A 27,045-nucleotide genomic window follows, 5' to 3' on the forward strand; every position below is an offset into this window, starting at 1 on the left:
TCCGTGCCATGACTCTGCAAGCCGCTTTCATCTTATTACTACAACTCAGCTTAAACCACCAAAGTTGTTCAGCTTTACTACGACATAATGGAGGATTATGGAGAAATTAGAGCCCTCCTAATGGACCTTGACTATCACATGGAAAGCCAATTTTACTCCCTAAGAAGCGTTATATATAACGGCTCTGAACACAAAGAGACAGCTGCAGCGACAGAGCGAGAAGATCTCCGGTCTAACACGCTGACGCATACGGCTCTAGTTGGTATTGAGCAAATAGCTGAAACCACAATCTTACACCGGATTCCTGAAGTCTATCAAGACTCGGCTAATTTATGCCCATCTAACTATACCGCAAGAGGATCTTTACAAGCGGCAGCTAACGGGAACAAGTCGGCTCAGCTGGAAAGTTGCACACACGGTTCAGCCTGTCATTTGTGCTTAAAGTTGAAGCTGGCCACCCAAATAGTGCAGAGGGAATCCTACCTTACTCAGCCCTTGGTCTCTGAGGGGCTGGCTGACTCCTGCGTTGGGAGCCCGAAGCTCCTAGATCTTAGAGACTTCTCTGGAGATCCCGTGCCATTGTTGTGGTGAGATTATACACTCCTTCAAGGTTCTGATGTGATCGCCTCCTCTCTCAGACTGCATAAATTTTTGCTGATACTACAAAAAGCAGATCAGACGGATCACATCCTACCCTTTGCGCAGTCAGAATCTACAGAGACTGCCTGAATTCGTGTACAATACACTACTACAAAAGGCTGGGGCAAGCCATCAGCTAGCGGCCATACTGATTCCTTGTCGCTTCACAGTAACCCAACAAGAAACGGTCTATCAAGAGCATTTCCTCACTTCATGTCTCAGCCCTCTTCCAGAGATCATTAGCGGTCTGAAACACTCTCCCCCAGCATGGGGTGCATTTTATGTTTCCTGCAGAGCACTAGAATCCGCACAAAGGTCCGTACCGGATAAATGTGGTGTGGGTTAGGCAGGTGGTCTTTGACTATGTCGACTGTGAGACTGAACTTAGATGGCAATGACTCGCTATTACCCTAACTCCTCTTTTCATTCTACTCCTCTGTGATCACGCTTGGGACACTGGCACTAACAGTGCATTCCTTCAAACATTACAAATGTTTGTCTCATTTGTATAAATACCTGTGTGCTACATATCGATCCTAATATATAACTAGTTTTTAAATATATCTGATTGAGTAGACAGTGTTAGTGCTGAATATAGGACGCAAACCATATTTCACAATTTCTGGGGAATTTATACCCTAATATTCACACATTCTCTGGGTAACCATGTTGGTATATGGTTGTATTTTTCTTCCTCCTACGACTTAAAAGTCTTCATATAGTATTGTTATACTTGTATACTATGCAAATGTGTTTTGCTTTCACTTCTATAGTTTCATGACGAGCACTACCAGATTTCCCCCATACAATTGACAGGCTACAGACCTGATAGATAATTTTCTCATAGGAGTTTCATTAGCTGGAGACCCAACTGCAGTATGTTAGCCATGTAATATAACAGCCTGTAATAACATCTATATAGCAATATGGGTCTCTAACATTAACATGGCTACTGAATAGGTTTATGTATATCTGCTTCACACGTTAGATGTTTAGTTCATGTCCCTAATTTATGGCTTTATTATACTTTACTACAGCATTTACCATTGTCTATTGACCTACTCAGATAATATTATATGAGTGACATATTATGTTAATAGATATAGATCCAAGCCATATCTCAGGCAGATGGAAATGTTGCACTATTATATTGTACTTTATTAAGTTGGACCAAGCTTGGCGACCTGTGCATGAATGGTTAACCCCTATAATTTATGCCAGTATAACTGTCTTATATCTTCAGCGTTACTAATTGTATATTCTAGTTTAACTATTTTATGTCTTTAGCGTTATTAATGATTGTCAACCTATATTATAGTTGAGTTCGTGTCTGCTATGCTCACACTCTGTTATATGCCTTCCTTACTCTATCATGTGAGTATGTACCCTATAGATATTGTCACGATGGTTTGATGGCTAGATCAACATTACAGCTCATGCTTTATGGAGGCTCACTATAGACAATTAGGAACGAGTTAGTACATAACGGTTAGATAAATCTCCATAGGTCATTCCAAATAGGCATAGACAAACCAAAGGACTCATGACTGTAGTCACTCTTTTAGAGCTTCTCATAGTATGTTATGTCTGTCCTTTAGTTAATAATATGATAATGTGGTGCATAGAGTTTTACTAAAGTTACTTGTAACATGAGCATACTAGATATCCCTACTTACTTTTACCAAATATCTTATGTTATGGGTAGGTATGGTCTCAGTACTAACTGATGCCTGCTCCTCCTTAGTTATGTTTACCAACCTTTTCTACAAAGTTAAAATATACCGTCTATAAATATGCAACAGTGGATTAGGAGAAAACTCCCTATTGACATAGATACTCAATTTCACACTATTAGCCAGCAGATCTGCCAGTGTTATTGAATTTAACACCTATCCATTTATAGTCAATTTTGTGTATGTAAATATAATATGAAGCTAGTGTAATGCTCACCTCATCCCATATTTATTATAAGTTATAGACCCCCCTCAGTAGTATAATCCATGATCCCTCCAGCCAACAGCCTGCATAAATGGTAATAACCACCTGACTGTATATTTTCTCTTATGTGCCCTTGTATTCCTAGATGCCAAATATCATATGTTGACTCTTTGATTTACCCCTAATTCTCTAGTAACTATCTTAGAGGTCCTATAGCATTCCTCCTCTCGTCCTTTCCTAAGGCTCTGCCCCTCCACACTCCCCCATATTTGAATAGCGGTGCTTATCCGCTGAATCTCCTCCCCCCCTCATACTTTTGAAGCTAAAAACTTCAGTTGATCATTTACTCCTTCCATTACTAACTCAGGTCCATAAGTGACCACTCCATATGCTATTTTTCCTCTAGACTGTATTGGCTCTTCCTGGTCCAAAAGTGGCCGTTTGTGTTATCTGAGGAAATAAGTGAAGATTATAATAAAAAAATAGAGGTTCCTAATATATACCTAGCACAATGCTATATTGTTATTTCATTTATAAGAATAACTATTGTAAATTTGATGCTGTTGTTGTTTTTGTTGTGTGGTATTCCATACCTTTTGTATTTACCAGCATAACCTCAATAAAAAATTATTTAAAAAAAAAAAAAAAAAAATCTAATATTAATATTATTAATTAAAATATTCCTATTTAAATCTAAATACTTACCTATAAAATAAATCCTAAGATAGCTACAATAGAATTAATAATTACATTATAGCTATGTTAGGGTTTATATTTATTTTACAGATAAATTGTTAATTATTTTAACTAGGTATAATAGCTATTAAATAGTTATTAACTATTTAATAGCTACCTAGTTACAATAATTACCCAATTACCTGTAAAATAAATCCCAACCTAAGTTACAAATACACCTACACTATCAATAAATTAAAGAAACTACAAATATCTATCTAAAAATACAATTAAATAAACTAAACTAAATTACAAAAAAAACAAACACTAAATTACAAAAAATAAAAAAAAGATTACAAGATTTTTAAGCTAATTACACCTATTCTAAGCCCCCTAATAAAATAATAAAGCCCCCCAAAATAAAAAAATTCCCTACCCTATTCTAAATTAAAAAAAGTTCAAAGCTCTTTTACCTTACCAGCCCTTAAAAGGGCCTTTTGTGGGGGCATGCCCCAAAGAAAACTGCTCTTTTGCGTGCAAAAAAAAACACAATACCACCCCCCAACATTACAACCCACCACCCACATACCCCTAATCTAACCCAAACCCCCCTTAAATAAACCTAACACTACCCCCCTGAAGATCTCCCTACCTTGAATTCACCCAGCCGGGCCCAACTCCTCATCCGATCCGGGCGATGTGTTCTAGCAAGCGGCAGTGAAGTCTTCTTCCATCCGGGCGATGTCTTGAAGCAAGCGGCAGAGAGTCTTCTTCCATCTGCAATGTCTTCAAGCAAATCGGCATCTTCAATCTTCTTTCTTCGCTCCTCCGCCGCGGAGCATCCTTCCGGCACGATGACTTCCCGACGAATGAGGTTCCTTTAAATGACGTCATCCAAGATGGCGTCCGTCGAATTCCGATTGGCTGATAGGATTCTATCAGCCAATCGGAATTAAGGTAGAAAAATCTGATTGGCTGATTGAATCAGCCAATCAGAATCAAGTTCAATCCAATTGGCTGAACCAATCAGCCAATCGGATTGAACTTGAATCTGATTGGCTGATTCAATCAGCCAATCAGATTGTTCTACCTTAATTCCGATTGGCTGATAGAATCCTATCAGCCAATCGGAATTCGACGGACGCCATCTTGGATGACGTCATTTAAAGGAACCTCATTCGTCGGGAAGTCGTCGTGCCGGAAGGATGCTCCGCGGTGGAGGAGCGAAGAAAGAAGATTGAAGATGCCAATTTTCTTGAAGACATCGCCGATGGAAGAAGACTCTCTGCCGCTTGCTTCAAGACATCGCCCGGATGGAAGAAGACTTCACTGCCGCTTGCTGGAACACATCGCCCAGATGGAAGAAGACTTCACTGCCGCTTGCTGGAACACATCGCCCGGATCGGATGAGGAGTTCGGCCCGGCTGGGTGAATACAAGGTAGGGAGATCTTCAGGGGGGTAGTGTTAGGTTTAATTAAGGGGGGTTTGGGTTAGATTAGGGGTATGTGGGTGGTGGGTTGTAATGTTGGGGGGTGGTATTGTGTTTTTTTTTTGCAGGCAAAAGAGCAGTTTTTCTTTGGGGCATGCCCCCACAAAAGGCCCTTTTAAGGGCTGGTAAGGTAAAAGAGCTTTGAACTTTTTTTAATTTAGAATAGGGTAGGGAATTTTTTTATTTTGGGGGCTTTATTATTTTATTAGGGGGCTTAGAATAGGTGTAATTAGCTTAAAAATCTTGTAATTTTTTTTATTTTTTTGTAATTTAGTGTTTGTTTTTTTTGTAATTTAGTTTAGTTTATTTAATTGTATTTTTAGATAGATATTTGTAGTTTCTTTAATTTATTGATAGTGTAGGTGTATTTGTAACTTAGGTTAGGATTTATTTTACAGGTAATTGGGTAATTATTTTAACTAGGTAGCTATTAAATAGTTAATAACTATTTAATAGCTATTATACCTAGTTAAAATAATTAACAATTTACCTGTAAAATAAATATAAACCCTAACATAGCTATAATGTAATTATTAATTACATTGTAGCTATCTTAGAGTTTATTTTATAGTTAAGTATTTAGATTTAAATAGGAATATTTTAGTTTATAATATGAATTAGATTTATTTAATAAGAATTTAGTTAGGGGTGTTAGGGTTAGATAGAGTTAATATAGTTTATATAAATACTATAGTAACTATATTAACTATATTAACCCTAATATATTTAGGGTTAATATATATAATATAATAACTATATTAACTATAATATACTTAGGGTTAATATAGATAATATAGCTGGCGGCGGGGTAGGTAGATTAAATTAGGGGTTAATAATTTTAATATAGATTGCGGCGGTGTAAGGGGTTCACATTAGGGGATAGATCAGTTAGATGGTGGCGGTTTTAGGGGCTCACAGTAGGGGGTTAGTTTATGTAGATGGCGGCGGTTTAGGGGTTAAATACTTTATTAGGGATTGCGGCGGGGGATCGCGGTTGACAGGGAGATAGACATTGCGCATGCGTTAGGTGTTAGGTTTATTTTAGCAGCCAGTTTAGGGAGTTACGGGGCTCCAATAGTCAGCGTAAGGCTTCTTACGGCTGCTTTTTGTGGCGAGGTGAAAATGGAGTAAGATTTCTCCATTTTCGCCACGTAAGTCCATACGCTGTATATTGGATACCAAACTGCGCGGGTTTGGTATACCTGCCTATGGCCCAAAAAACTACGGGCGACGGCAGAAATATACGCGCTTAACTTCTAGGTTACGCCGTATATAGGATACCAAACCCGTGCAAATATTGGCGTCGCCGACTTTTGCGGGCGACGTTTTTTATCGGATCGACCCCCTAATCTGAATGCATTTTGACAGTTTTTCACCACTAGAGGGCGTTAGTTCATATGTGTCATATAGAAAACATTAAGCTCATGCACATGAAGTAACCTAGGAGTCAGCACTGATTGGCTAAAATGCAAGTCTGTCAAAAGAACTGAAATAAAGGGGCAGTTTGCAGAGTCATAGATACAAGGTAATTACAGAGGTAAAACGTGTATTATTATAACTGTATTAGTTATGCAAAACTGGGGAATGGGTAATAAAGGGATTATCTATTTCTGGTGTTGGCTGTCCCTTTAAAGGCACTTCTCAAAGAGGACAAAGCAGTTGATTTTGGCAGGAAAATGAATACATCAGAATCATTAACTCATTGATTGTTCTGTCAAATGTATATGATGAAAAGCTGAGATGATTCCCAACATAATTAGAAGTATGATGATCTTTCATTTTTTATTTTATTTTTCACAGCTCATGAGGGGACATTAAGGTTTTTGGGGTTATGTAAGGTACATAAGAATTTGTCATTTGGAACTACTTAAAAGAGTAAACCATATGCTTTTCATTAGTGTTCCAAAGAGCAACATGCAGATTAACAAATTCTTACATTGTGGCATCTTGCTTAGAAAATATTTATTATGCTCTTCAAAGTGCTTGTCTGGATGAACTCCCTGCTTGTTACTCACTTTTAATTTAATTAGACAAATGTTTAATATGTGGTTTCAATCAATGTACAACATAAATATTAAAGATCTAGATATCCTATCAAAAATGGTTTTAAGTAAACATATGAAATATACAATATCCTCATATATATATAGTATGTAATATTCCATCACACTGGGTAAAGCAGACGTATGTGCAATCTTTTTCTAGAAATATAATATTAAAGAGACAGTAAAGTCAAAATTAAACACTCATAAGAGAGATAAAGTGTGACCATTTTAAATCATTTTCAAGTTTACTTCTATTAACTCATTTGTTTTGCTCTATTAGGGATGATCTAAAGCTCTCTGCTTAGGTGAGATGGTCTAAAATGATCCTCTAGCACTGCAAGATTCCTAGTGAAATTCTTAAAAAGGAAGATTTTGCTATACTTCTCCAAGGGGCGTTCCCTGCTTTTCTATATGTGTATCTCTTACAAATTACATTGCACTTTGTGTTTCCTCTATTTAAAATAAAAAACTCACAGCTTCAGTTTCCTAGATAGCTTTATTATTTTCTATTGACCCAATAAGCAAAGATTCTCTTGTTTAGAGAGAAATTAAAGTGCAGACATGACAGGGGGTGAACTCGTTGAATTCTGTAAGAAAAGGAGCAGAACCTAGAAGTCCCAGAGAGATGAGAGACGCCTTCCACAGAAAGTAATGAAGGTCTCTGGGATACATAATTCACAGGGCAGAGAGTAGGTAACTGGATAACACCTAGGGCTCAGTTTGCATCAATTACAACTTAAACATAAATATTTTCACTACAATTTAACTTGCTTTTTCCAGTATATTACTTTTCTATCAGTTAAATAAGTGTATTGTGAATTTTAAACAAAATACACCTGCATAAAGCTGGCAAGAAAAATCAGTGAGAACAACTAGTTTAAAATTCTTACATCATTTCACAAGATTTGTGAAACAACTACAGACATACACTGGGAACTACCCTGTTCAGCCCAAGAAACACCCTGTCCCTCCCACTTTCTGAAACTGTCAGTTTTATTTTACAATAGAGAAAATACAAAGTGCAAAGTAAAAAGCAAAAGATACACAGAAATATATCAAGTATGGTCACAATAAGAAACTTTCAAAACACAGAATCAGAATTTGTAAAATCACTTCTGGATATCAATCAAAATGTATTAAAATATTAAATAGAAAGTAAAAAACAGAAATTCAATAATATTGAAAAAAAAAAAAACAATCTGAAGTTCAAAGTAATATAAAATACAATGCAGAAAGTGTAAGTGTAACAAAACTTTTGTATCATGCAGTGCTATATTGCACTGGGCTTGTCTCTTCTTCAGATATAAAAATGAGAGAGGTATTGCAGTGCTGAAGAGTTCTGCCCTTTTCCTTTGAGTATTCAGTGAGTTCAGCCCTGTCAAGTCTGCACTACAATTCCTCTCCAAGCAGGAGAATCTTTGATCATCAGGCCCCTAGTAGCCTTTTTTGAAGTGTAAGCAAAGGTAGGCTGATAGGAGCTTAGGAGTGTGAATATGTCTTTAGCAGTCTATGACAGCAGTGTTTGCAACAATGTTTAACATTGCCATAAACATTGTTGCAAACACTGCTGCCAGATGGCTAAAGACACGTGCATCCTCCTGATCTTACCTAGGATTACTAAGCAAAAGTAAATTGGAAATTTGTTTAAAATTGCATACTCTATCAGATCCATGTTTAGCCTTTGCTGTGTATTTATGCTGAATATGCTTTAAATGCTACAATAACTGCAATACTACAGTAGTTGTTATGGCTTTGAGAGTTTACATGTATACATTAACTTAAAGGGACAGTCAACACCAGAATTTTTGTTGTTTAAAAAGAAATATAATCCCTCTATTACCCATTCCCCAGTTTTGCATATTTAACACAGTTATAATAATACACGTTTTACCTCTGCAATTATCTTGTATCTAAGCCTCTGCTGACTGCCCCCTTATTTCAGTTCTTTTGACAGACATGCAGTTTAGCCAATCAGTGCTCACTCCTAGGTCACTTTACGTGCATGAGCTCAATGTTATCTATATGAAACATGTGAACTAATACCCTCTAGTGGTCAAAATGTATTCAAATTAGAGTCAGTCTTCAAGGTCTAAGAAATTAGCATATGAACCTCCTAGGTTTAGCTTTCAACTAAGAATACCAAGAGAACAAAGCAAAATTGGTGATAAAAGTAAATTGGGAAGTTGTTTAAAATTGCATGCCCTATTTAAATCATGAAAAAAAAATTTGGACTTGACTGTCCCTTTAAGAGCTATAACTCAAAAAATAGATGTTGACAAATTACATGTGTGATTAATAAAACTGAGTAAATATTTTTCTTCAAATCTTGTAAGTTAATTTACTTCCTCACTGCCTAGAAAGCTTTTTAAGTTTTATTTCCCATATAAAGTTATTGTCTTACACCAAAAATATGCACAAGGTTTTATTCCTAACATTAAACATTAAATGAAACCCACATTTTTACCAATTTATGTTCTTTTGGAATTCAGAAAAATAATGCAATTTTAAATAGCTTTCCAATTTATTTCTATTTGTTTTGTTCTCTTTGTATTCTTCATTGAAAAGTATACCTAGGTAGGCTCAGTATCTGCTGATTGGCGGCTGAACATATATGCCTTTTGTCAATGGCTTTAAGCAAGCTTCTGGTAGTGTATTACTGCTCCTTCAACAAAGGATATCAGGCGAATAAAGCAAATTAGATAATAGAAGTAAATAAATCTCCCTGAATCATGAACGATACGTTTCAGGTTTCGTATCCCTTTAAAGTGACATAAAATTCAAAGTTACATTTTCACAATTCAGTAGAATGTTCAGATTTAAAAGCATTCCTCTTTACTTCTATTATTAAATATACCTCTTGTTTTTTATACCCTTTGTTGGAAAATTGCCTCCTTTCAATGAAGGCATTTCTAGGTAGGTACAGGAGCATGCACACGTCTTGAACACTATATAGCAACAATGCATATAAGAATATTATACACAGTGGGCAAGATCACAAGTGGAGCGCAAATTAATGCTCCTGCTCAAGTGTTAATTGAGCTAGAAGTAAGCTTTTTGTGCTCGTCGGGTGGTGTTCATATTATGAGTTGAAAGTAAACTGTTTGCACTATCGTGCTAACCTGACGAGCGCAAAAAGCCAAAGTTAGAATATCGCATGTATTCCGTATTCCCTCTTAGAAGTCAATGGAGAAAAAAAACTGGGAGAAAAACATTCTATTTACGCACAAACCCAGTCGCATATTCTCATGTGTGCTAACCAGAAATGAAAATATGAATATTTCCAATTCCATTGTTCATCACATAGCAGAACATGTTCTATTTATTCCTAAATACATATTTCTATATATATCTGATAGTATTTTTATAAAATAAATATCTATACCTATATATTTATATAAATATATACAAGATTAGATATAGGTATAGATATACACAGATTTACAGAATATATGAATAGCTATTTAGAAATACTTAGAGCATATTCTGCTATGTGCAGAACATTGCAATGTTAAATATTTACAGTAAATGCTTAGTTAAAACCTTTATTAAAAATGAATATTGCATAAACATGCTTTTACATGTTTTCATATACTTAACTGCAAAAGGCTCCAATGCACTATATATATATATATATATATATATGTCTATGGGGTGAATTTATCATATGCAGGGCAGATATGATTCGCTGTAAGAAAGCATATGCTGTCGGCATTTAACATTGCACAAGCATTTATTTGTGAAATGCTTGTGCAATGCCACCTCCTGCACATTTGCGGCCAATCCAGGGGGTGTCAATCATCCTAATCGTATCGGGATGATTGCAGTCCGCCACCTTAAAGGTGGCGGAAAAGTTAAGGAGCAGCGGTCTTCCGGTTTTAGAGCCGGAAACTATGGGCGGATAAAGCAGCATCCACTGCCTGTTAAATCCAGCCCATTATACGTATACATAGATATTTATGTGTTTATATGTTTATACATGTTTGTAAATACATAAATAATAAATGTATATGTATGTATCTCTAGTTAAAGTCCTTTGTCTGACTTGTTTATCTAACCCTTGAGATCTCATATCTTTGAGCCTTCATAACTTTTGTGTGCAATATTTTTTCTGATTTTTTTTATTATATAGTGTTATGTGGGCATGGCTGGGTGATGTAACAGCACAGATTACTATGGTTGTATGTGGTTTACATGTTGCTCCGGTAACAATGGCTCGTTGTGATGACGTCATTGCTAGGTGCAGGCCATGAAGGGGGTGTCCTAGAGACGCATCATGAACGCCCTGTATGCTCTGGTGGTAACTACACACTGGTGTGTTTAATTAGTTTTAGAGGGTATATTAGTATGTTTTTGTTGCTTTGCACTTTATGTCTATTTGTGCCTCCACTGAGGAAAGATCCTGTGCGAGCTGAAACCTTTGGCAACAGGCCAATTTGTACTACCTTTTGATTAAAGCTGTTCTATTTGTTACTTACTAAATAAAGAAAGTAATATTTTCTTTCCCAGACATGAGTATATTCTATAGCCGCTACATTGATGATGTATTTCTGATTTGGAGGGGTACGAAAGAAGCTCTTATGTCCTGGTTTGAGGGTCTTAACACTTTAGAATCTACAATCAGTTTTAAGATTGAAGCAGATCTGGTTAAGATACACTTTCTTGATCTAGAGATCTTTAAAGCAGTCAATAATGGAGAATGTTCAGTACACACTACACAAATTAACAAGACAACAGATAAAACTATACATATATATATATATAAATACAAGATTATATTATAGGTATAGATATACACAAATTTATATATGAATATCTATTTAGAAATACTTAGAGCATATTCTGCTCTGTGCAGAACATTGCAATGTGAAATATTTACAGTAAATACCTAGTTAAAACCTTTATTAAAAATGAATATTGCATAAACATGCTTTTACATGTTTTCATCTACTTAACAGCAAAAGGCTCCAATGCACTTATATATATGTCTATAGGGTCAATTTAAGAAAAAGACAATGATATGAGTGCAATAGTCCCAAGTTAATCCATCCACACTGTGTAGTTTCAAGTGTGCCCTGTAGTTTCTACAAACTCAACTCCCCTTTCCAATATTCAGTATGTTGTTTACCAAGCCAATATATATAATATTATTCTGGCTTACCGCTTCCTGAATTTCCAATCCTGTGCAGTGCTCGTGTCCTGGACTTTCTGTGTAGCTCTGAGCAGTCCCGTAACTCCACGGGATGCAGACAATGGTCTGCTTACCTGCTCTCGCTAGCTGCAGCGCATGTAGCCATGTCAGTCCTGGGCACGCTCCAGGTGATGTCAGCGTTGGGGGGGAGTGAGAAAAGCAATGAGAGCAAATCAACTGGATAAGTTCAAAGTAAGAGAAACATTGTGATTTGCTCCTGGAGTTTATATAAAACATCAATTTATTGACATAGCCTTAAAATACAAGTTAGAAGCTTGCAGTACAAATGTGTGGTATGTTGCAGCACTTTGGCTTTTGCGTTTCGGCTAACAAGCCATAATCATAGCCTGTTAGTGGTGTGCTGTTTGTACACTTTTAAAAAACAAACATAATTTCAATTGGCTCCTCCGATGCCTAATAAAATTTGAACAATGCCTACCACTGTTTAACCCTGTTTAGCCTGATACTCCTGCTAAGAGACAACATTGCAAAAAGAGAAATAGACAAAGAGTTAATATAAAAATAAAAAAATATATGATACAATTTTAAACCAATGTTATGTGATAAGAGTAATAGAATCAATTATGTATCGATACAGAGCCCTAAGACAAAGTCATCTATAAAAGTAAACCTGTCAATGGATTATATATGACAATATCTGTTATGACATTTAGGAGCATAGCTTTGCCTTAATGCTACTAAAAATATCCACCAGTATTACAGGCTTTACGTATTATCATACCGCAAGGCTTAATAATAGATACATATACTTAAAGCTAATTATCAACATAACAATTAACACTAGTGGGAACAGAAACCTGTCTAGAATCATGTACACACTATATATAATGTATGATATAACAATAGGATATGTAAGGACTTTACTATGGATTTACTATTCCCCACCATGGTAACCAATGGCTCAAGTGTTATATTACTCCCAGTAATTGATCATATCATATCTTGAGTTAAGACCATTTGGTACCCTGGTGTCAAGAGTAAAGATCCAAAAAATTTCCCATTTGGGCAGCATTACTTTTTCAATTGCACACAATTTGAATGTGTGCAAATTTCCATCATTCCTATCGGCAAAGTGTTGGACCAACGGAGTGGATGCCTTACCAACGTTTATTGTGGATAAATGCTCCCTGATTCTGGATCTCATATCTCTTAATGTGAGACCTACATACTGTAACTTACAGAGGGAACAAGTGATTAGATAAAGTGCATACGGCTAAATTACGAGTTTTGCGGTATGGGTGAAAAAACATTGTTATGGCTCTTTTTCACTACCGCTGGTATTACAAGTCTTGCAGGTTTAGCTGCACCGCACACTTTTTTGGCTGTAACACAATGTAACTACCGCAGCTTTCAAAAAGTCCTTTTTCAATGGGACTTCCTTTGCGCCAGTATTACGAGTTTACCTGTCTAGCCAAAAATTGAGCAGTACATCCTAAAACTACAAGATCCATAACGTAAACTGAAAGTCAGTAGTTATGGGTTATATGCTACAACGCTGTAACATAAAACTCATAACTAAAGTGCTAAAAAGTACACTAACACCCATAAACTACCTATTAACCCTTAAACCACCGCACTCAAACATCGCAAACACTAGTTAAATATTATTAACCCCTAATCTGCTGTCCCTAACATCACCGCAATCTACATTACAGTTATTAACCCCTAATCTGCCGCCCCCAACGTCGCCGCCACTATACTAAAGTTATAAACCCCTAAACCTAAGTCTAACCCTAACACCCACTAACTTTAATTAGTCTTGAAGATGGAGCCGCTCCACGCCGGATGGATGAAGATAGAAGATGCCGTCTGGATGAAGACTTCTGCCGGCTTGGATGAAGACATCGGCCTGCTTGGATGAAGACTTCAGCCCTCTTGGATGAGGACTTCTGCCGCTTCGTTGAGGATGGATGTCGGGTCTTCAAAAACTGTAAGTGAATCTTCGGGAGTTAGTGTTAGGTTGTTTTAAGGGTTTATTGGGGGGTTTTATTTTTAGATTAGGACTTTTGGGCACCGAAAAAGAGCTAAATGCCCTTTTCAGGGCAATGCCCATCCAAGGCTTTTTAGTAAGGATTTTATTTGGGGGGGTTGGTTGTGTGGGTGGTGGGTTTTACTGTTGGGGGGGCTGTTTCTATTTTTTTTACAGGTAAAAGAGCTGATTTCTTTGAGGCAATGCCCCGCAAAAGGCCCTTTAAGGGCTATTGGTAGTTTATTGTAGGCTAGGGTTTTTTTTATTTTGGGGGGGATTTTTATTTTTATAAGGCTATTAGATTAGGTGTAGTTAGTTTAAATATTTGATCATTTCTTTTTTTATTTTTTGTAATTTAGTTAATTATATTTAATTAATGTAATTTATTTAATTGTAGTGTAAGGTTAGGTGTTAGTGTAAGACAGGTTAGGTTTTATTTTACAGGTAAATTTGTATTTATTTTAGTTAGGAAGCTAGTAAATAGTTAATAACTATTTACTAACTAGTCTACCTAGTTAAAATAAATACAAACTTACCAGTGAAATAAAAATAAAACCTAAGAAAGCTACCATGTAATTATTAGTTATATTGTAGCAAGCTTAGGGTTTATTTTACAGGTAAGTATTTAGTTTAAAATAGGTATTATTTAGTTAATGATAGGAATTTTTTATTAGATTTATTTTAATTATATTAAAGTAGGGGGTGTTAGACTTAGGGTTAGGATTAGGGTATATAACTTTTGTATAGTGGCGGCGACTTTGGGGGTGGCAGATTAGGGGTTAATAAATGTTGGTAGGTTGCGGCAATGTTAGGCGGCAGTTTGTGGATTAATAAGTGTAGGTAGGTGGTGGCGACATTGGGGTGGCTGATTAGGGGTTAATAAGTGTAATGTAGGTGGCGGCGATGTTGGGGACGGCAGATTAGGGGTTAATAAGTGTAGGTAGGTGGCGGTGATTTCAGGGGTGGCACATTAGGGGTGTTTAGACTCGGGGTTTATGTTAAGGTTTTAGGTGTAAACATAACTTTTTATTTCCACATAGGAATCAACGGGGCTGCATTAAGGAGCTTTACGCTCCTTAATTGCAGGTGTTAGGTTTTTTTTCAGCCGGCTCTCCCCATTGATGTATATGGGGAAATTGTGCACGAGCACGTAAAACCAGCTCACCGCGGTGCTGGTATTGGAGTGCGGTATGGAGCTCAATTTGCTCAACGCTCACTTCTTGCCTGCTAACGCCAGGTTTATGCAAACCTGTAATAGCAGCACTATAGGGAGGTGAGCGGTGACAATAACTTGCAAGTTAGCAAGTTAGTTACCGCAATACTCGTAATCTAGCCGATCGTTTGTAGTACAATTAAGGCATGATTTAATGTCAAAGTGTTTACCATTGGCTGTGGATATGAAATCTTTGGTGACATGTACATATTCACACGGCCTGCACCTATTATTGCCGCACATGTGCATTCCAACATGCCTTAACCAGGAACTATTGTTACTTGGCAAGTTTTTCAATTGTGTAGGAGACAAAATACTGCCTAAAGTTCTGGTCTTTTTATAAGAGCATTTAATGCCCTCATCCACTACTTTGGCCAAATGGTCATCCGCAGCCAAAAGTGAAAAATGTTTTTCACTATCTTACAGATCTGTTGGTACTGGGTACTGAACTCTGTGACAAAGAACACCCCATTGGAATTCCCTATTCTTTTGGTTTTAGTTTTTCTCTCATTCAAAAGTTGTTCTCTAGGGGTAGATTCTACTGCTATCCTAGCTCTAGATATATCATAACTGGGATACTTCCTTTTCTTTAGTTTGTTAGTAAGTTCCATGGCTTCTCTGTCAAAATCCGAGGAATAGGTACAATTCCTCATTAACCTAGTAAATTGTCCTTTTGCCACTGCAAATTGGTTTGTTTGGGATGACAACTGTTGACATGTAACAATGTATTCCCTGATTTGGGCTTGTGGTAAACTCTGGGTCAATTCGTCATGTCTGCTCGCCATCGCTAAATGTCGCATATGCTGTCGGCATTTAACATTGCACAAGCATTTTTGTGAAATGCTTGTGCAATGCCACCCCCTGCACATTCGTGGCCAATCCAGGGGGTGTCAATCATACTGATCATTTTGGATAGGGATGATTGCAGTCCTAAAAAGTGGCGGGCAAGTTAAGGTGCAGCGGTCTTCCAGTTTTAGAGCCGGAAACTACGGACGGGCATCCACTGCTTGTTAAATTCAGCCCATTATATGTATACATATGGCTAGATTACGAGTTTTGTGGTATGAGCAGTGTTAAGGCTCTTTTTCACTACCGCTGGTATTACGAGTCTTGCAGGTTTAGGTGCACCACACACTTTTTGGCCGTAACACAAAGTAACTACAGCAGCTTTCAAAAAGTCATTTTTCAATGGTATTTCCTTTGCGCCGGTATTACGAGTCTGCCTGGGAGGCCAAAAAGTGAGCGGTACAGCCAATACCATCAAGATCCATACTGTAAACTGAAAGTCAGTAGTTATGGCTTTTATGTTACAAAGCCGTAACATAAAACTCATAACTAAAGTTCTAATAAGTACACTAACACCCATAAACTACCTATTAACTCCTAAACCGAGGCCCTCCCGCATTGCAAATAATAAAATAAAATTATTAACCCCTAATCTGCCGCTCCCGACATCGCCGCCACTATAATAAACATATTAACCCCTAAATTGCCGTACTCCTGCATCGCAAACACTAGTTAAATATTATTAACCCCTAATTTGCTGTCCCTAACATCGCCGCAACCTACCTTACTGTTATTAACCCCTAATCTGCTGCCCCCAAAATCTCTGCCACTATACTAAAATTAACCGCTAAACCTAACCATAACACCCCCTAACTTTAATGTAATTAAAATAAATCTAAATAAAACCTAATATAAATAACTAAATAATTCCTATTAAGAAATGAATACTTACCTGTAAAATAAACCCCAAACTAGCTACAATATAACTAATAGTTACATTGTATCTAGCTTAGGTTTTATTTTTATTTTACAGGCATGCTTGTATTTATTTTAACTAGGTAGAATAGTTAGCAAATAGTTATTTACTATTTAATAACTACCTAGTTAAAATAAATACAAATTTACCTGTAAAATAAAACCTAACCTGAGCTACACTAACACCTAACCTTACACTACAATTAAATAAATTACATTAATTAAATACAATTAACTAAATTACACAAAATAATACATAAATTATCAAATATTTAAACTTATTACACCTAATATAATAGCCCTATCAAAATAACCCCCCATAATAAGAAAACCCTAGCCTAAACTAAACTACCAATAGCCCTTAAAATGGCCTTTTGCGGGGCATTGCCTCAAATAAATCAGCTCTTTTACCTGTAAGTAAAAATACAAATACCCCCAACAGTAAAACCCACCACCCACACAACCAACCCCACAAATAAAACCTAAAGCTCCCCATTGCCAGGAAAAGGGCATTTGTATGGGCATTGCCCTTAAAAGGGCATTTAGCTCTTTTTCAGCCCAAACCCCTAATCTAAAATTAAAACCCACCCAATAAACCCTTAAAAAAACCTAACACTAACCCACGAAGATCCACTTACAGTTTTTGAAGACCCGACATCTATCCTCAACGAAGCGGCAGCAGTCCTCAGCAAAGCCGGCAGAAGTCTTCATCCAAGCCGGCCGAAGTCTTCAAGACATCCGGCGCGGAGCATCCTCTTCAATCGACAACTCTTCCAGAATGAAGGTTCCTTTAAGGGACGTCATCCAAAATGGTGTCCCTTGAATTCCGATTGCCTGATAGAATTCTATCAGCCAATCGGAATTAAAGGTGAAAAAATCCTATTGGCTGATGCAATCAGCCAATTGAATGTGAGCTCAATCCTATTGGCTGATTTTTTCACCTTTAATTCTGATTGGCTGATAGAATTCTATCAACCAATCAGAATTCAAGGACGCCATTTTGGATGACGTCCCTTAAAGGAACCTTCATTCTGGAAGATTAGTCGATTGAAGAGGATGTCTTGAAGATGGAGCCGCTCCGGATGGATGAAGATAGAAGATGCCATCTGGATGAAGACTTTTGCCAGCTTGGATGAAGACTTTGACCCGCTTAGATGAAGATTTCTGCCGGCTTCGCTGAGGACTTCTGCCGCTTTGTTGAGGATGGATGTCGGGTCTTCAAAAACTGTAAGTGGATCTTCGGGGGTTAGTGTTAGGTTTTTTTTAAGGGTTTATTAGGTGGGTTTTAATTTTAGATTAAGGGTTTGGGATGAAAAAAGCTAAATGTCCTTTTAAGGGCAATGCCCATCATAATGCCCTTTTCAGGGCAATGGGGAGCTTAGTTTTTTTTAGATAGGTTTTTATTTGGGGGGTTGGTTGTGTGGGTGGTGGGCTTTACTGTTGGGGGGGTATTTGTATTTTTATTTACAGGTAAAAGAGCTGATTTCTTTGGGGCAATGCCCCGCAAAAGGCCCTTTTAAGGGCTATTGGTAGATTAGGCTAGGGTTTTTTTATTTTGGGGGGCTTTTTATTTTGATAGGGCTATAAGATTAGGAGTAATTAGTTTAAATATTTGATAATTTATTTTTTATTTTGTGTAATTTAGTATTTGTATTTAGTAGTGTAAGGTTAGGTGTAAGTGTAACTCAGGTTAGGTTTTATTTTACAGGTAACTTTGTATTTATTTTAACTAGGTAGTTAGTAAATAGTTAATAACTATTTACTAACTATTCTACCTAGTTAAAATAAATACAAACTTACCTAAGATAGCTACAATGTAATTATTAGTTATATTGTAGCTAGTTTAGGGTTTATTTTACAGGTAAGTATTTAGTTTTAAATAGGAATTATTTAGTTAATGATAGTAATTTTAATTTAGATTTATTTTAATTACATTAAAGTTAGGGGGTGTTAGGTTTAGACTTAGGGTTAGGTTTAGGGGTTAATAACTTTAGTATAGTGGCGGCAGTTTAGGGGTTAAAAACTGTATGTAGGTGGTGGCGACATTGGGGGCGGAAGATTAGGGGTTAATAAGTGTAGGTAGGTGCCAGCAACATTGGGGACGGCAGATTAGGGGTTAATAAGTGTAGGTAGGTGGCAGCGACATTGGGGCATCAGATTATTGGCTAATAAGTGTAGGTCGGTGGCGGCAGATTAGGGGTTAATAAGTGTAATGTAGGTGTCGTCGGTGTCAGGGACGGCAGATTAGGGGTTAATAAGTATAATGTTGGTGTCGGCGATGTCGGGGGCAGCATATTAGGGGTGTTTAGACTCAGACTTTATATTAGGGTGTTAGGTGTAAACATAACTTTTCTTTCCCCATAGGAATCAATGGGGCTGCGTTACGGAGCTTTACGCTCCTTTATTGCAGGTGTTAGGCTTTTTTTCAGTCGGCTTTCCCCATTGATGTCTATGGGAAAATCATGCATGAGCACGTAAAACCAGCTCAAAGCAGCGCTGGTATTGGAGTGCGGTATGGAGCTCAATTTTGCTCAACGCTCATTTATTACCTGCTAACGCCAGGTTTTTGTAAACCTGTAATAGCAGCGCTATAGGGAGGTGAGCGGTGACAATAACTTAAAAGTTAGTACTGAGCATGAGCAGCTCTTACCGCAAAACTCGTAATCAAGCCGATAGGTATTTATGTGTTTATATTATGTTTATACATGTTTGTAAATACATAAATAATACATGTATATGTATGTATCTCTATGTTAAAGTCCTTTGCCTGACTTTTTTTTATCTAACACTTGAGATCTCATATCTTTGAGTCTTTATAACTTTTGTGTGCAATATTTTTTCTGAATATTTTTTATTATATAGTGTTATTATGAGTGTAACTGTACTTTGTAATGCATTTTTAATGTGTTTTGTGACACATTTTTGTTTTGCAAAACAATTAACCAGAGCTTTGAGTTTGCGCTAATCCGACGCGCATTAACTTGACTTGCGCTCAAGCGTTTATTTTCAACTTAATAATAAATGCTAATGATAAATAGTAATATAAACGTTAACCCAACGCACGCAAATAGGTGGGATAAATCCGATATCACTTGCACGCAAACGATAGCGATCCAATTATAACCATGACCAATATAGTAATATAGTGCTAAAATACAATTTAAAACCCACAAATACCTCCAGATAAATAAGGGTGTTTCACCAAAATAGATTAATGATTGTATTATAGTAAACAAAGGCTATCATTTCCATAAGAATTTTAGGATGAAGTGCTTTGCTTGGGATTTTTGATGGAGTTTCTAATTCAAAGTCCTTGCAAACCACTTTAAAAAAATACAAAAACCCTTTTATTAACTGCTTTGTAATGAGAACATTTTGACAGTGGAATTCCGATCCATCAGAAAACTCTTTTTTAAAGGGACATGATACTCATATGCTAAATCACTTGAAACTGATGCAGTATAACTGTAAAAAGCTGACAGGAAAATATCACCTGAACATCTCTATGTAAAAAAAGAAGATATTTTACCGCACAATCTCCTCAGCTCAGCAGAGTAAGTTTTGTGTAAAAAGTTATAATTCTTCTGCTGCCAAGCTGCAGGTAAAAAAAAAATAAAAAAATTAAGAAATGAACAGCAGCCAATCAACATCAACAGTGTTGAAGTCATGAACTCTTTTACTGTGATCTCATGAGATTTGACTTAACTTCCTTAAACTGAATAGGGAAATAAGATGTGTGTTCACAAAGTTTGCTCCTTTGCTTGTCCCGGGACAGACATATTGATTTGCTGCTTTTTTTTACATAGAGATGTTCATGTGAAATTTTCTAGTCAGCTTTTTACAGCTATGCTGCATCACTTTCAAGTGTTTCAACATTTGGGTATCATGGCCCTTTAAACAGCTTTTCATGTTATTTATTTATTTTCTGTTTGAACAGCGTTAACCTCTTGAAAACCTATTTTGTTCTGTTTTGCATGACATTTCTAAGTTCTTACTAGATTTTTCAGTTTTAAATGATTTGCTTATACTCATTTCACATGTTTAAAGAATATTAAACTCCTGTTTTTATATAAAAATTGTGCTTGCCCCATGCAAATTCTATAAAGAAGTTTTCAAAATGCTTCCGAACAAATAGATAGTATTTAGGCAATTTACAGTAATGTGAAAACTTTGGTTACAGAGTTTGCTTTTTGTACTCACTATTATGGGACAAGCACAATATGTTACACAAAAGCAATAGGTGCTTTTCATGTCCTATTAATAAACAAGATAAGTTCCTGATTGAATTAAAGAATATTATTGAAATCAGACTTTCAAACTACAACACTTGAAGACTATGGGGCATATGTATCAAGCTCCGAATGGAGCTTGATGCCCCATGTTTCTGGCGAGCCTGCAGGCTCGCCAGAAACAGCAGTTATGAAGCAGCGGTCGCAAAGACCACTGCTCCATAACCTGTCTGCCTGCTCTGAGCAGGCAGACAGACATCGCCGGAAATCAACCCGATCGAGTTGATTGACACCCCCCTGCTGGCGGCTGATTGGCCGCGAGTCTGCAGGGGGCGACGTTGCACCAGCAGCTCTTGTGAGCTGCTGGTGCAATGCTGAATACGGCGAGCGTATTGCTCGCCGTATTCAGCGAGGTCTGGCGGACCTGATCCACAGTGTCGGATCAGGTCCGCCAGACCTTGATACATATGCCCCAAAAGCTCTATTTAAACACATGAATCAATTGGCTATTACAATTAAATCAATTAGCCACCAGCTTCTACTGTGCTTAGACCACCTTTCCTTTGCATGTATGATGGTCTCTAAAACAAAAGGAAAAAAAAAACATTTCTTATCTATAGTTTTCCTCTAGAGAACTATGGGCTCCATGTACTAAGCAGTCAGCGAGCTACCCGCAACAAATCTCGCGTCAAAATTCGCAAACTGATATGTACAAAGCCGTCAATTATGTTAAAACTTGCATCTTTAAAATTGCGAGCGTACTTATCCGCCAAACCTCGCTACCGCTCCATTTTTCACTGTAATTAGACACATTTGACCACCAACTCGCCAAAAATGAATGTACTAAAAAAATCTATTTGTCCGCTCGCTACAATTTCCGCTCCCACCCTCGTTATTTTTTGCCTCGCCACCTTTTAGGTGGCGGGCAAGGTACAAAACAATAGGAAAGTCAATCTAGACACCAGTCTAGACATATATAAAAGGCAGTAATATCAGCATTGTACTTACAGCATAACTGGCGTCTAATTTGTCTCTCATTTCCATGTACATAAATTGCGCCCATTTTGTCGACTGTAATTAAAGAGTAATCTATATTTTAAATTTGTATTGTATAGTTGTCAATCATTATAATTATTTTTATATTAATATTTATATATTATCAGATCCAGATGAAGCCATATCCAAATTGTAAATAAATATTACAAAAATAACGCTCTGTTATCACTCTTCAAATTTTTTTTAACAATAATAAAGTTGTTTAGATAAGTTGAACTTTTATAGGAGCAAAATTCTATTCCCGCGACTACTATGATGTTCGTGACACCTTGCATGTCACGTGTTAATAATTGGCCAGACAATTCAACTGAAAGTTAAGTACATCAGCTTAGTCGCGGCGAGCGAGGCGTCAAATTTATCAACAATCCGCAACTGCTCGCGGCGGGCTAGACTTGTCTATTTATTGGGGGGAATATTAGTACATAGCGACAGCGGACACCATTTCGCCCGCGGCGAGTAACGGCGAGTTTATCCGCGTCTACAATGACGGATGAATTGACGGCTTAGTACATGGAGCCCTTGATGTTCCTCTATATTGCTTATTATTTTGAGCAGTATCTAAGCATGTGTAATTTTTCACATGGGAATTGTGACGAATTGGATAGGGGCCAGTGATACATACACCAAACATTAGAAAAGGTTATTTAAAAGTCTTTATTTTAAGGTTTGTAGTGTTTGAAATCTTTTTTTTAAATGTATCCTCACCAAATCAAGATGATATTTTCAATCTCATAACAGAATATCAGAATAGTGAAACCTTGTTAAAAGTTTGCTAGGGAAAGGTTATCATATACATATTCATCATTCTATTTTAGCTTTACATATTTTTTTATTTAATTGATTTAAAAAAAAACGCTAAAGACCAGATGACAAGTGGCGCGCTAAATACATTTTTGAGTGTATTACAAGTTGAAAGTAAAATGTAAGTGAGGGAAAGTGTGATGCGCTAACTTCAGGACTTTGGTTACCGCGACCATGCTAACTTCTACTCCTCATAGACTTCTATCTTTTGTATCATAAACATCTGGTTTTGCTCATCTAACCCCCAGCAATAGTTAGCAATTCCAATTCCTAACAGGGATAATATTAGCACACCTGCTTTACTTGCAGGCTAAGGCCATTGCTATGGGCATGTCCAGGAGAGCAACCAGTGATGGTTTTAATGATCCAAACCAACTATTTTAAATACAATCAGAAATATGAAGGGCCTTTTTCCATTTAATACTCTGTAGTAGGTGTAACAAATTATTTAGAACACATTAGGCAGGAACAAATTTTGTAGTGCAGTGCAATAAACGTGTGCATATTTGTTACTTTAGTCTACAAAAGATACTAAAGGTAAAAATAAATAAATAAACAAACGAATGAATGCATGTGGAAAAGAATTTAGTTGATTTATTGATTTGTTCATGTGGTTAAAACTGTTACCATAAAGGTAGGAAAGACTTTCTGTAGGTGGGAAAGTTTTCACATTTACACTATTTAATATTATGTAGTTATATGTCAGAATAATGGCCTATTTTTGCATAATGACTATTACAAATTTAAATAAATTAATAATGAATTAGGAATACAATTAATTTTTACCTGTCTGCCTGCCAGTATTAATTTTTGTACCAGAAATGGAAAGGCTCATATGCTACTTTACTGGCAGGCAGGGCCGCCATCAGGTGGTGAATAGGGGGACTCCTGTCAGGGGCCCAGTGGGCTAGGGGGGCCCCATGAGGCAAGCACAACTATTATTTCAATTTTTATTTTTTTACATTTTGGCAGCCACCAGAGGACGCTACATCAAAGTGCGATTGATCGTGGGGAAATATAATTACAAGAAGTAAAGCATTAGCATTTGATAGGATTTTTGAGTGTGCACTAAACCACTATGCACAGTGTGAGACAGACTTGGCATTTCAGTTTGTACAGTGTGTGAGTCAGATGGCACATCACTTTCATTTGCAAAGTAGGACTTACTTAGTAAATGTTTTTTTATTTATTTGTGCAATTTCAGATTGTAAATTCAGTGTGGTAGTTGTATGGTGGGGCCAGGGGTCCATAAAAACACATTTCTTTAGCAGTATGCAGCAGTGTATTTATGATTATTTGACAATGCTGTAGAAGTTCTATATTTAAAACATGCAGAAATGTTTGGTCCTCAATACACACATGGTAGGTGCCCTTCTGGCAGATATGATTTTTTAAATTTATATATGTATTTTAATTACATTCCAGTTTATTGCCCCTTTATGTGAGGACTTTCCAGATGCCAGGACTCACAGGAGGCATTTTATCTAAGATTTTTACATCTGCATAAAATGTTGTACTCTCAGGCTAAGATTGCTCAGTGTTTTAAATGAGACAGGTTAATTTAACACCGTTCAGTTTACACTACAGCTGACATAATTTTGAAATACATACAAACAAGCCTAAATCCTGCATTTAACCAGAGCTAATGGTATGAGACTGAGTATCACAGCTTATGGATCCACTAAGACCATAGAGTACAGCATTTTCAAAATCCATAAGTACAGTTGACAGATTTGAAGAGGTGCTCTTGGTTGGGGAAATGGGGGGGGGGACCCAAACATATGTCAACCTTTCAAAAGTACTTTTCTTCATCTACCCCTTCTGACAGATCAATTTGTGTTTGCTCATCTTTAAAAAGTGATCTCTTAATTTCTACAATTTTTTTTAGCATGCATGTCACACACTGTTGATTTAGGGGATGGTCTTACCTCCTGTGAGTATTTCTGTGGGTGTCTGTGTTTATGTCTTTATGCTTTTGTTGGTGTCTCTATGAGTGTGTATGTATTTTTTTTCTGTGGGTCTCTCTGTTAGGGTTTATGTGTCTGTCTTTGTGCATTTTCTGTGGATGTCTCTGTGAGGGTGTGTGTGTGTATGTATGTCTTTGTGTGTTTTCTGTGAGTGTCTCTGTGTGTGTGTGTCTTTGTGTGTCTTCTGTTGGTGTCTGTGAGTTTGTATGCTTTTTTGTGTGTTTCCTAAGACTGTCTCTTTGGGTGTTTCCTTGGGTGTATGTGCAAGTTTGTGTTTGAGTTTGTGTGTGTCCATTGTCTGTTCCTTTTTAGGACATTTTGACCTTACTACTGAGTTCTGTGTTTATATGTTACTACCTTCACAACATTTCCAAGTTTGACTACACTTAAGAATAAAGTGCATATACATTTTAGTCACTTGGTTGAAAATTGCACATGTCAAAGGGGGGGCTGATCATTGGTTAAGTAAGGGGCCCCAAAATTTCTAGTGGTGACCCTGCTGGCAGGGATATCTTTATTTGATAAACATGGAGCTCCACATGTTTTAAGATTCAGATAGAGCATTCAATTTTAAACAACTTTCTACTTTACTTCTATTATTAATTTTTTTATTTGCTTTATTTATAATAATAGGATCAGATGACGTTCATTATAATGTTTACATAACTGGGTCCTATATTCACTAGAAATAAAGGAGATAAGAAGAAAGAAAGAATAAATAGGGGGAAAAATGTGAATACTCTTAGCCCTCAAAAGTGAGAGTGAGGAGGGCAATATATAAGAGAACAAATGAACACTCTTAGCCCTCAAACTTTTTAAAGTTAAAAGGGCAAAGTACAAATAAAAGGTAGTGCTGATATAAAAAACACAGTTATATTCATCTGTGTACATTTAGCCCTAAAGTGTGATAGTGAAGAGGGCAAAACACATATGTAAAGAAAGAAAGAAAAGAAGAAAACATAATATATAGATAAATAGATGATAGGTAGATAGATAGATAGATAGATAGATAGATATTAAAATTAGTGATAACATAAAATAAAACAAGTGTTCTATTATCAAATTTCCTTAAAGGGACATTAAACAACTTGTGATCATAAGACATTTCTGTTGTGCTGCCATAGAAAAATAGATCAGCCAAGTTTAAATGTTTTTATTATTATTATTATTATTATCGGTAATTTGTAGAGCGCCAAAGACATGGGTCTAATTTGCAAGGTGACAATTATGGAAGACAAAGGGTTAGAAGGCACTGCCAAGAATTTCACTCCTGTAAATCATCTCTCATGAAGGTGATCTATAATGCAGCTAGGCTCGTAGGCTTGCATGCTAAGGGGGTTCAAGTGGATAGTAAAGGAGGAGAGAAACTAAGATAGGAAAATACTAGTGTATATTTTAGGCATCCCTGAACAGAAGAATCTTTAAAGGAGTGCTATTGAGAAGAAAACGGGACCAAGGACAGAGCCTTGTGGTACCCCAACAGAAAGTGGTAAAGGTAAAGTCAGTATTTGGATCCGCACTCCAGGGTCATCCCCATCCAAATATAACACTGCAAGGTCCGCAGGATATAGGTGCTCAAACCTTCAAGGACCCCCCTCCAAGGTCCAATGGAATAAATAGAACAAAAAGGACATAGGGTAGCACTCTTGTAACAGGAAACACCTTTATTGGAGCAACGTTTCGAGGCTACTTGCCTCTTTCTCAAACTTACATATACTGAATTTTGAACAGAACTTTATTCACAGGGCAATTAGTGAAGGGCCAATCCCCAGGCTCACAAGGGGCATGTGTAACAAAATGACAACACACCACAACTAGTATCAAAATTCATCAATTATTAACCCATTAGAGACTGACAGGAGGATTGGGCCAACAAATATATACAATTAAAAACAATATAGCAATATGAATAGGAGGTAAGCACAATAGGATCTAATACACAATATTAAACTAGAGCAAACAGATCAAATTAACGGCATAAGGTCAAATTCTCTGTTAAGCCCCTTTGGTGTCATAGTATCTAATAACCAAATCCATTTGGCTTCTTTGTATA

This window comes from Bombina bombina, chromosome 3 (genome assembly GCF_027579735.1).
Source record: "Bombina bombina isolate aBomBom1 chromosome 3, aBomBom1.pri, whole genome shotgun sequence".
NCBI classification, from domain to species: Eukaryota; Metazoa; Chordata; class Amphibia; order Anura; family Bombinatoridae; genus Bombina; species Bombina bombina.